At 38.8% G+C, this 12,146-nt stretch overlaps 1 pseudogene; it reads right to left on the reverse strand.

Annotated features, from left to right (window-relative positions):
* Positions 1-1,465: 1,465 nt before the first annotated feature.
* LOC149258536 (pentatricopeptide repeat-containing protein At2g22070 pseudogene) lies at positions 1,466-4,184 on the reverse strand (annotated as a pseudogene).
* Between the last annotated feature and the right edge of the window lie 7,962 nt (positions 4,185-12,146).

Consider the following 12,146-nt stretch of genomic DNA (forward strand, 5'->3'; position numbering starts at 1 on the left):
AGTCAACAATCAACGTTTAGCCTTGATTTCTGTGCCCAAAAATGCGGCCTACCCAAACAGAGATAGCCCTCACAAAAATGCATTCAAAGTAGGTCAACACATGCTGGTCAACGCTTGGTCAAACTGTCCAAAAATTCGGTCTCTTGAAATTTCTCTCCTGAAATTTCGAATGTGTGGAGAGAGAGGCCCAGAAATCCATACCCAATCAATGAGGAGAGAGAGAGATGTGTGAGGATGAGTATGGCCAAATGAGGCTAAGGCATCATGTATTTATAGCAAACGTTGATGATGAATTACATGACTGTTGGGCTTCTGAGCCTACATAAGTTTGCTCGCTGACCTTGACAATTTGTCCGTAATCAAAATAAATTCATAACTTCATTTGTACATGTCGGAATCGGATGATCTTTAGATCAATTCTACACTTTTTGGAGAGAGGAATCCAAAAAAAATATCAACTGTCATAAATAAGATGATCCATGTGGAGTTTGGCCCTAGTTTCCAATTTAACAAAATTACTTTAATGTATTCTTGGAGAGATTAGTGGATCTAGTAAAAAAATTATTTCATTATTGAGAAGAGTTGAGTTCAAACCTATATAAAGGTTTACTCTCTCTCTCATTTTTGTATGGTTGGAATTTTGGAGCTTCCCTCCTTGGAGCTTAATGGGCACATCTTTCTTGGAGCATATGTGGTGTACACGGGTTCTTTCTTTGTTGAGTGCATAACTATTTTGATGCTTAAAGTTTGAAGTGGTGTAGTCTCTTCCGCATAGGCAATATTAGCAACTTGATCCAGTAAAGGGTAAAATCTACCACTTTGAAGGAGTTTTGTGTGTGGTAGCACTTTTCGCCTTGTTAGTTTAATCTTTGATGTGTAATAGTTTGTTTTTTATAGCCTTCAAGCTCATTTAACTTCAATTTCAAGGATAGAGTTTAGTTGTTTGGTTGAAAGTCGATCCTTTGAACCACTTCCTTGTAGAGCTTCTGCACTAATACTAACATACTTAGAGTGGAGGTTAATGAGTCTTTTAACCTAGTTTCTATTACTAACACATAAGAAAATAAGTCAACACCTCCTTGCCCTTGTTGAATTGGCACTAATTTCTATTTCCTTCCATCACTCAAACCCTTTAAAAACCCAAAAAATATTGTTTTACTAAAGCTACTTCCATATCACCATGTGCCTCATTGCTTAACATTAGTAAGCCTACTAGGAATGCCCCCTTAAGTTGAAGAAGAGTCAGCCTAAGAAGAGAATAGGTTACTTAGATGATACTAGTTATTGTGTTAATAGTTCTCTCTTGGTTTGTATGTTGTGGATTAGGACTTTTATCATCAAGTACAAATTGAGAGGTAACACCGACTATGGAACATGTAAGTGAAGGGGTGAGTAATAGTTCAAAAGAATGTGAGAGTGACTCAAGAAATAAAATATATAGTAGTACTTGTCCCTAAGTCTCATGAGTATAGAGTTGAGCGCTTTGTATGAGAGTTGGAGAACAACCAAGAAAACGTACTATGATGCATGACAACGAGCTACTAATACGAAGTTGATGATTTAAATTTGTTAGTACTTGTTTCACCTAGCATCACCAATAATCCCTACAAGAACACCATCCATCCTTGAAATGATGAAAACGGTTAGTATCCCTAACAATCATTTCTCGGGCAACAAGTTTGGAGATGAATTTGATAGCAGTATGGCAGTCACCACACACCCTAAGATTCTTGATCACCCTAATAGTTGTCCCCGTTGATGTGTTGATGAGCCCAAATGCAATTGCCAGCTTCTCACTGTGGTGCCCAAGAATTTGTTCTTTCTGCTCATCATCCACATCGTTCAACACAAATTTTGTATTGGCCACATAACCTACCATTATCATCTGCCTAGACAATTTCTCCAACTCTGCATAAATTTCTTGTGTTTGTGGGTGTGATTTGTCTCCAGAGCGAAAAGCATTTACTTGCTTATTGACCTCAATCCAGCTGCATCCAGGCTTTTTATGAACATTACGGTCGTTCATCATTTTCCATAGCTTTTCCCTTTCAACCCATTTGCCCATTGCCGCGTAGATGTTTGACAGCAGCACATAAGGTGCAGCATTGCTAGGATCCAACTCGAAAAGCTGTTCTGCCACATGTTCTGCGAGCTCAATATTGTTATGGATTCTACAAGCACCGAGCAAACAACCCCACACAATAGCACCAGGTTTTATTGGCATTTTGACAATGAAGCTGAGTGCCTCGTTAAGGCGCCCAGCCCGGCCAAGAAGATCAACCATGCAGCTATAATGCTCCATTGAAGGTGTGATTTGGTAGCTTTGACTCATGCAATGAAAGAATTGCCAGCCTTCAACCACAAGGCCTGAATGGCAACAGGCAGACAAAACAGATAGTAAAGTAACGTGGTTTGGTTTTGCATTACAGAGTTGCATCTGTTCAAACAGTTTGAGAGCCTCCTTGCCAGCGCCGTGCATAGAATACGCTGCAATCATTGTATTCCATGAAATCACACTTTTTGGATGGATTTTATCAAAAACGTTACAAGCATTCTCTATGCTCCCACATTTAGCATACATGTCAACCAGGGCATTTGCCACAAAGACATCTGACTGAAGTCCATTCTTTATTATTTCTTCATGGATCTCCATACCCTGCTCCAGAGCTGCCAAGTTTGCAAAGGCCGGGAGCACCGTAGCATAGGTATTTGAGTCTGGTTTTATATCTGACTGTTGCATTTGTTGGAAAATCTTAAGGGCCTCGTCGCTCTGTCCATTTTGCACATATCCTGCAATCATCGCAGTCCAAGAGACGGAATTCCTTTTCGGCATTTCCTGAAATAGCTTCAAGGCCTGATCAAGAAACCCATTCTGGGCAAATCCTGAAATCATAGCCGTCCACGAGACCACGTCTCGCTGAGGCATCTTCTGAAAGAGCTTTAACGCCTCATCAACACACCCATTCTGCGCATATCCTGCAAGCATTGCTGTCCAGGAAATGGCATTTCTCTTATGCATGTTGTCAAACACTTCGCGCGCCTTCTCCAAACTGCCACACTTGGCATACATGTCTACAAGGGCACTCTCAACAAACACGTCACATTGAACCCCTATTCTAAGTATTTCATAATGAACCTCTAAACCATAATCCAATGCCCCCAAATTAGCACAAGTTGCAATAACACTAGCAAATGTTTTCAAATTAGGCTTCACGCCCGCAACCTGCATTTGCCGATAAATCTCCAGTGCTTCCTCGAAATGACCATTCTGGGAATATCCTGCAATCATGGCTGTCCATGACACCACGTCCTTCTTGGGCATTTCCTGAAAGAGCCTCATGGACTCATCAACATCCCCACTCTGAGCATAAGCCGATATCATGGCATTCCAGGAGACCAAATCTCGTTTACGCATTTTATCAAACACATTGCGTGCATCCTCTATCCTCCCACATTTCGCATACATATCCACGAGGCCGTTGGCCACAAAGGTATCGGACTGAAAACCCTTCTTCTTAATTTCTTCATGGATCTCCTTCCCATGATCCAGAGCTGCCAAGTGGGCGCATGCTGGGAGAACGCTGGCGAAGATAAATGGATCTGGTTGAAAACCCATGTGTTTCATTTGGCGAAAGAGTGCCAATGCTTCCTCCGCAGGGCCATGCTTGGCGTAAGCTGAAATCATCACATTCCATGAGAACACATTTCGTTTCAGCATTTGGTCGAAAATTCTGCGAGCGTCCTCCACACTTCCACATTTGGCATACATATTCGCAAGCTTGTTCGGCAACAATTTGTCGCCTAGAAATCCCCTCTCGGCCATGTGGGCATGGACTAGTTTTCCCTCTGACAAAGCCTTCTTCTTAATGCAGCCCTGTAAGAGAGAAACATATGCAGAAGAGTCGACGTCCTGCTCATTCAAGTATAATAGCTGCAACGCCTCCTTCAGTCGGCCTTGCTCACATAGCGTCTTCAGAGAACCACTATCGTTATTGCCTTGAATTTTCACAGCACTGGTCGTAGTGCTGCGAGCATGCAATGGAAATATTAAGCCAAGACACAGTGCTGTCTTATTTTTCTGACGATCATAAATCCTCACTGCCATCGCTACTTGAGCTCTGTATTTTGTTACATCCTGCTTTTTGCTTAAAGACTCTGGCTTTTGGAGTTGACTAGTAACTTCGATAAAAAAATTATGATTTACCATTATTTAGATATTTTGGATCATGGTATCCTTGTATATCTTTATAATATTTTATTTTCTACAACCAAATGAATTATTTTTAATGATATTATTATCATTTGAAACACAAGGAAGGAAATAGGTTCGTACCAATAATTGTACATGAATCTAGGTAAGTCTAAATTTGAATCAACGATTTTATAAAATTTATTTGTTACAATTTGCCAAGTGATACCTGCCATATAAGTTTATTATTATATTATATATTATTTTTTATTTTTTAATTTTTTTTTAATAAGCTTAAATACATCTTTTTATCTTCAATATAACGATAATGCATAAAAACTGATCCAATTTTTTATATATTAAAATTAAGTTGCTGTTTTTTTCATAATAATATAATAAAATGTAAATCAAAGGAGGTGGATCCATTTTTTTTTATTCAATTTGTAAGGTTACTATTTAGTACCAACAAACCAACATTATATGTTAGGTAGAATAAGGCCTTGGTTATCTAATAGCACATAAAGTTTTATTAAAAGGATCTATTTCCTTAAACTAGATACATTCTAGTATGTGAAAAACATTTTGGTGACGACTCTTTTTGTATTATTCCTATATAAGAATCAATAGTGAATACTATGGAATGTTTAGATATATTTTATTATTGGATTGAGTTTTAATGGTCAATGGATTAAAATTGAAGGTTTAGGCAGAGTTTATGGAACATTACTTAAAATTAAGGATGATTTGGAGTTAATTACTCTATATTTTTGAATGCTTGACTAATCTTTCATTTTCTTAAGACAAACGTAAGAAACGCTCAAATATAACCATTCATAGGTTGAAAATGGAAGTTGATAAATGGACATTTAAGTATATAATTTAAGTTTCCCAATTTCATAGTTATAAAAAAAAAGTGTTCCTTTCCACCCATGTCTATTAGTTTTCAATTATATATTAATAATTAATGCTTTTAAATGCTCATTTTTTTATATTATGTCTTTTGAGAAGTTCTGGAGGAATAAATGATTTCAAGAATTGGTTGGAATATTTAATGCACATTTAGGGAATGGCGAGGAATCATGCTCAGCCTTTATCCTTGTATGTTAGGTGGATCACTCATGTTCTAAGAGGGGAGGAGGTGTTAAAATTGGCAACTAGGGCCAAACTCCATGTGGGTCATCTTATTAATGGCAGCTGATATTTTTCTTGGATCCCTCTCATCGAGAGGTGTAGGATTGATCTAAAGATCATCCAATTCCGATAAGTATTCATGGAGATATGAACTTATTTGTGTTATGGGACAATTCGTCAAGGTCGGCCAACAACCAAATAAACCCCACATGTGCTCAACGTTTGTTCCAGGTGGCTCCAGGGATACACACAAGACAAAGAGGGCTTATGGAAGCTCGAAAATAAAAGTGACCAGAATGCTTTCAAACCAAGACCATAGCGTAGATTTTGTTGTCTTGATTGCAACGGTGTGAAAGGTTCATCAATCCGAGCTCGTATGAGGGAGAATGAGCCAGTCAAACTTTTGGTCAAAGTTGGACTATGGGCTAGGTTTAAGTGTCCTACAATTTGACCGACCCCGGGGCATGAAACCTAGCTCCCGAAAGCGGGCGAATTTGTTGGATCGTTAATTTGTCTAATATCCCTTATATTAGACAAATTTGAAAAATATGTTTTATAAAGAAAAATTGAAAAAAAAATATAAATGAGGTGGCGGGCCACCACCCCCAAACTATATAACAAAAAAATCATATTAAAAGGACTGACAGGCCATGACCCCCGCCGGTCCAACTGCACCCTCCAACAAAATTTAATATTAAAATTGGGTCAGCGGCCATTACCCCGCCGAACCCTTCGACCAAACCACAACATTAAACTATGTTAAAGGGGTGGGTGGGCCACCTCTGGTGGACCCGGATCACACCCCATTTCCACCACACTATACACCATACGTTAAAGGTGAGGCTGGTAGGGATTGAACATGTCCGACCCATGTGGGTCGGCACCCACCGGGGGACCCCATATGATATGTACCAACAACCACGCGCCACCAAAACTTTAATGCAACCAACCCAACAACGCACCATACTTCAAAGCATCGCGGAGGTTAAAGGGCGGGCCGCCCAATGCGGATCTGACCCCAAAAAAGGTGTTAAATGCAGTTTTTAAAACAAAAATGTGTTTTTAATATGGAGGGCTCAGGTTTTGACCACCCAACCTCCTCCTTATAACTCAAGCTTTATACCAATTCACCCAACCACCTCCTTGTAATATTCACCCACAAGTTTTAGTATATAAACCCTCATTTCCTCAGTGCACAGAGGCCAAGGCGCAACACGGAAATCGAGACAATTTTTAATTAATTTATTGCAGGTGGAACCATGATTGGGCAAAATTCTCAAGAGGGTGAAATTTTTGCAGTGTCCAAATTGGACAAATTTTATGTCGATCTTACACCTCTCAGTGACATGAACTCGATGGCGCAGTTAGTTTCCTGATCTGAGCAGCAAATTTTCAGAGGACCCAGAGGAGGGAATCTTTGAGGAATCTAAGGGGGAATCTAAAAGATTCCTTAAGCCCCAGATTTACACGTTCTTAGAATTCAGAATTTGATAGTCAATTTTGTACTATTCGACACCACAAATATGATGGCGCATTCAGATTTTCCATTTGATCATTTCATTTTTCGACCACTTTTCAAAGTGGAATGCAAGTGTTAGCATTCAATGTGCGAGCAGTCATTTCCATGAGATTCGACACCACGAGATTGATGGTACATCCAGCTTCAGCAGTTTGACATCCTCTTCTTCAGATGGCCTCAAGATGTGAGGTATATGCAGTGTGTTCATGTACTTCTTTTTGCTATGAGATGCATTGTGTTGCATAGATCCCTGTTTTGATGTTTGATGTGGGATCTTGTTTTCTTACTTGTTTCATGATTCTTGCTTGATGTGATGCAGAATCATCTGTGGGATGTACTTGTTGTCATGATTCGTCATGTTTGGTTTGAGATCCATTTTTTTTTATGTTGATGGGATACTCATGTGTCGCTATGTATGTTTGCATTGAGATCCCTTTTATGCCATGTCGGCGGGATGCTCATTATCATCATGCATGAGTTTCATGTCATACTGATAGGAGTCCTTTTTTGATTGAGAGTTCCTGTAGTGGAACATCTCTTGGAGCCACTCCTACGTGAAGGCATTTTCCTTGTATGATAACGACGTCACCACCTATGTACATCATCACTATTGACAACACTTAATGTAGCAGACTACACCATCTTGACACCGGGGCTCGGAGACGTAGTCCCTCCTAGATGAACTCCGTTATCAACGTCTTGTTATTTATGTTGCTGATTATTGTCATGTTCCTTCTTCTTTACATTAGGCATTTATGTTCCTTTATGCTATTTTATTTGCAATTCTAATCACATCACGAAAGCAAAAGATCTTGGTTAAATTCGGGAGGTGAGTCAACTCGGATCAACATTTTAGTATAAATATAGGTGCCTTGAAAGTCATTTGGACACATTCACTTGGGATCTCTTCCTCTCTACTTGTCTTTGGGTTTTGGTAAGAGGAGAGATCCTAAGGGATAACGTTGTCCTAATGTAGAAAGGCTCTACGCTGCCCTAATGAAGAATCCCTAACGCAGTTAATCAAAGAAGGCTCTACGCAGTCCTAGGAGGAGATACTTCTACGCAGTGAAAAAGGGTTCTATATGTTGACTTAATGGAGATAAGATGCCCTAGATGCAGTCCAATCTAGGAGCTCAAGTTGTTGTTCAAGTGTGCCCTAATCAGCTATCAAGGAAGGGCTAATGCTGCCCTATACACAGTCCTAATGGGAGGTAGATCTTGCCTTACCTTAGCCACAATAAGGAAGAGTCTTAGCTGCAGGCAAGGGAGAGATTTGGCCGCAGTTAAAGGAGAGCTCTAGCAGCGTTAAGAAGGAGATATATCCACAATCTTAAAGGTTCCCTAGCCGCAGTCTAAGGAGGCCTAACGAGCAACAAGTAAAGGCCCTAATCCATAGTCCAATAAAGGATACCTAGCCGTTGTTCTATCTACAATACGCAACCCTATTCAACAACACAAGGCCTATGTATGATGTCGGTGACAGCATGGAAATATATGTGTTGTAGGTGACAACGTGTTAAATAAAATGATTACAAGGCATGAGTTAAGGACTAGGAATTCACTGTCATAAAGAAGAAGTAGTGCATTGTAGAAGTCTGATCTCTAGCCCGAGTTTGCTAGGCAGTAGGCCTAGTCTAGGAGTGCAAGATCAAAACCTTATTCTGAGTTCTAGATGGGTAGTTTATGTGGGCAACTATCTTTAGTATGACTGTGTTGTATGTTATCTAATGAACACATGACATTGACATCTTCAGTCTGATGTATGACATGTCAGATATATATACATGTTGTAGTAAATGGAGGACAATCTTATGGAAGGCAGAGACAACCTTCCCTCAGCACATAAAGTTTTATTAAAAGGATCTATTTCCTTAAACTAGATACATTCTATCATGTGAAAAACATTTTGGTGACAACTCTTTGTGTATTATTCCTATATAAGAATTAATAGTGAATACCATGGAATGCTTAGATATATTTTATTATTGGATTGAGTTCTAATGGTCAATGGATTAAAATTGAAGGTTTAAGTAGAGCTTATGGAACATGTTATATTAGTTAAAAATAAGGATGACTTGGAGTAAATTACTCTATATTTTTGAATGCTTGACCAATATTTCATTTTCTTAAGCCAAACTTAAGAAATGCTCAAATACAACCATTCATAGGTTGAAAAGGGAAGTTGATAAATGGACATCTAAGCACATAACTTAAGTTTCTCAATTTCATAACTATAAAAAAAAGTGTTCCTTTCCACCCATGTCTATTTGTTTTCAATTATATATTAATAGTTAATTCTTTTGAACGCTAATCTTCTTATATTATGTCTTTTGCGAAGTTCGGGAGGAATAAATGATTTCAAGAATTGGTTGGAATATTTAATGCACATTTAGGGAATGGTGAGGAATCACACTCAACCTTTATCCATGTATGTTAGGTGGATCACTCATGTTCTAAGAGGGGAGGAGGTGTTAAAATTGAAAACTGGGGCCAAACTCCATGTCGGTCATCTTATTAATGGTAGCTGATATTTTTCTTGGATCCCTCTCATTGAGAGGTGTAGGATTGATCTAAAGATCATCCGATTCTGATAAGTATTCATGGAGATATGAACTTATTTGTGTTATGGGACAATTCGTCAAGGTCAGCCAACAACCAAATAAACCCCACATGTGCTAAACGTTTTAGTATAAATATAGGTGCCTTGAAATTCATTTGTATACACTCACTTGGGATCTCTTCCTCTCTACTTGTCTTTGGGTTTTGGTAGGAGGAGAGATCATAAGGGATAGCGCTGCCCTAATGGAGAAAGGCTCTACACTGCCCTAATGAAGAAGCCCTAATGCAGTTAATGAAAGAAGGCTCTACGTAGTCCTAGGAGGAGACACTTCTATGCTATCAAAAATGGTTCTAAACATTGTCTTAATGGAGATAAGATGCCCTAGCCACAATCCAATCTACGAGCTCAAGTTGTTGTTCAAGTGTGCCCTAATCAGCTGTCAAGGAAGGGCTAATGTTGCCCTATACACTGTTATAGATCTGATTTGAAAACATATGAAAATACAAATATTCCCAGAAATAATAAGATAGAAATAGATTCTGCAGATTTTGCACTAGAACATCCAGATCTGATCCACAAACTCGTCGCCCCGAAAAATGTCTGCAACCCAGCTGATTTTTAAATCAACGATATCTCCCTTATCTGAACTCTGCTTCGGTTGATTTTTTTTTTCAAATTGGGTATTTTTTCGCTAACAACTCAGATGTGCAATTCTGTAGATTTTGTACCAGAAGGTACAGATCTAATCTGCAAACTCACCGCCCAAAAAATTCCTGCAAAAAATTTAAAAAATACTCTGTTTTGCCCAAGAAAGTGCTCTGATACCACTTGTTATAAATCTGATATGAAAATATATTAAAATACAAATATACCCAGAAATAATAAGATAGAGATAGATAGAAATGCTTCACTTTATTAATCAAAACCCTTAAGGTAGGGCAACACCATACAATCACTCCTTACGGAAGGAGAACACTCCACAAGCCATATGTCGGTTCATACAATAATCCTTGACATCTCTCAATGGGGAGTCTCTAGCCTCTATATAGGCCTCATACATATAATACCATGGGTCATTACCATGGTTCCCTCAATACCATCTATCTAATACCATGGGCTTATTACATTATTGCTAACTACTTGTGGTCCCTTCCATGATACGGGTTAACCACCTTATTTATTACTATGGCCCATCCCATTATTACATTATTCCCTTGGGTACCTCCCTCTATACCCCATATTATCCCCCCCAGGTATACTACATTCCACCCCCCTTAACATGTTTCGTCCCCGAAACATACGAAGAACACAAATAATAAGATCTACTCAAAAGAGTAGTCCACTAGTACCATGCACGTGCATCTAGCCATCCAAGAGAAAAGTGAACCCTCGATCCAGCTGGTGCCTCGTTCGCTTGAGATGGAAGTTGACCCTGGTGGCTCTTCTGTGTTGATGTGTAGTAGGTGTATCGTTGCCCCTCTCTATCTGTCATGCAGGGGTTGTTGTCCTTGTGGTTAATTCGTTGCCATCTTGTTGGTTGTTTTCTTGCAGGGTGATGTGGGTGGTGATATGCTGAAGTTTTAACCAACGATGTATCTTTCTTTAATTCACCACCTAATGGAGCTTGATTGGTATCTGGTACACGTTGTGGTTCCTTCTGTTGTTTCTTATCTTCCAATATTACTTCAACCACTGAGTCCTCATCTGATGTATCAGTACCTGTAACCTTTTCTGCTTCAGCCTCCTTGGATTCTCCCTATTTTTCTGGTACCTAGTTCGATGTTTGTGTTTGGTTGTCGACCATTAAAGGCTCATCATCTAATGTGTCAGTGTCATTAGAGCTTTCTGCTTCTCCCTCCATAGTCTCTGCTTGGGTCTTAATGGAAATATCCTGCAATGTAATTTTCTTCTTTTTATACCAGAGCTTAAGGAATTTCTTCTACACATTAATACTGATAGTAGCCACAGATTCCATCCAAGGATATCCCAAAACAACATCCATGTTATCCATATCTGAAGTATAAAAATCACAATGCAACACATAATTATCCATAGAAAGCTTCAAATCTTTATAAACTTGAACATCCTCATTATCAACTTGTGTGTTTTCAATGTGTTTTGCTAGAACTTACAATTTTTTTTGCCAAATTAACATTGATAAAATTATGCTTGCAACTAGGATTTATAGACACAACGATCTTATCCTTCTGAATCAATCCATGAACCTGCAATAAGGAGATACCAACAGAAAATAACCCTTTAGGTTTCTTGTTTTCCTACTTTCTTGTACAAATAAAATCTTTGCTAGGTTGTGTGCCTGTCTGTGTGAGCTTAATAAGAGGACCCACAAAATTAGATTTATGGTCAGAGTGGTCACAAATAGATTTTGCGAACACCTGCCAAGTAATTGTCCTTGGATATCCTTTTTGATGACACTGCCACCATTGCCATATTTCTTGGTCCAAGTAAATGGTTGCCATACTTAGTTTAATAGCATTGTCTACGATGTGTTCCAGAGTGAAATATTGTTCCATTTGTGCCATCCATATTTCCGGTTCACAACCATCAAATTTGTACATTCTGATCTAGGCTCTGGAATTTTAGATTCGCGCTTCAATTGTCTGGCCGTCACAAAATTTTTTGGCGAAAATTTGAAATTGTCACAATTTAGTCAATATTGCTTAGAATCCCTATTATGACCTATTTTCGGAATTGGAACAACCATTCTGCATCTTTCCATGTGATAG

This window comes from Pinus tabuliformis, chromosome 6, assembly GCF_031772625.1.
Source record: "Pinus tabuliformis cultivar Carrire ecotype Pingquan chromosome 6, CPIR1, whole genome shotgun sequence".
Classification (NCBI taxonomy): domain Eukaryota; kingdom Viridiplantae; phylum Streptophyta; class Pinopsida; order Pinales; family Pinaceae; genus Pinus; species Pinus tabuliformis.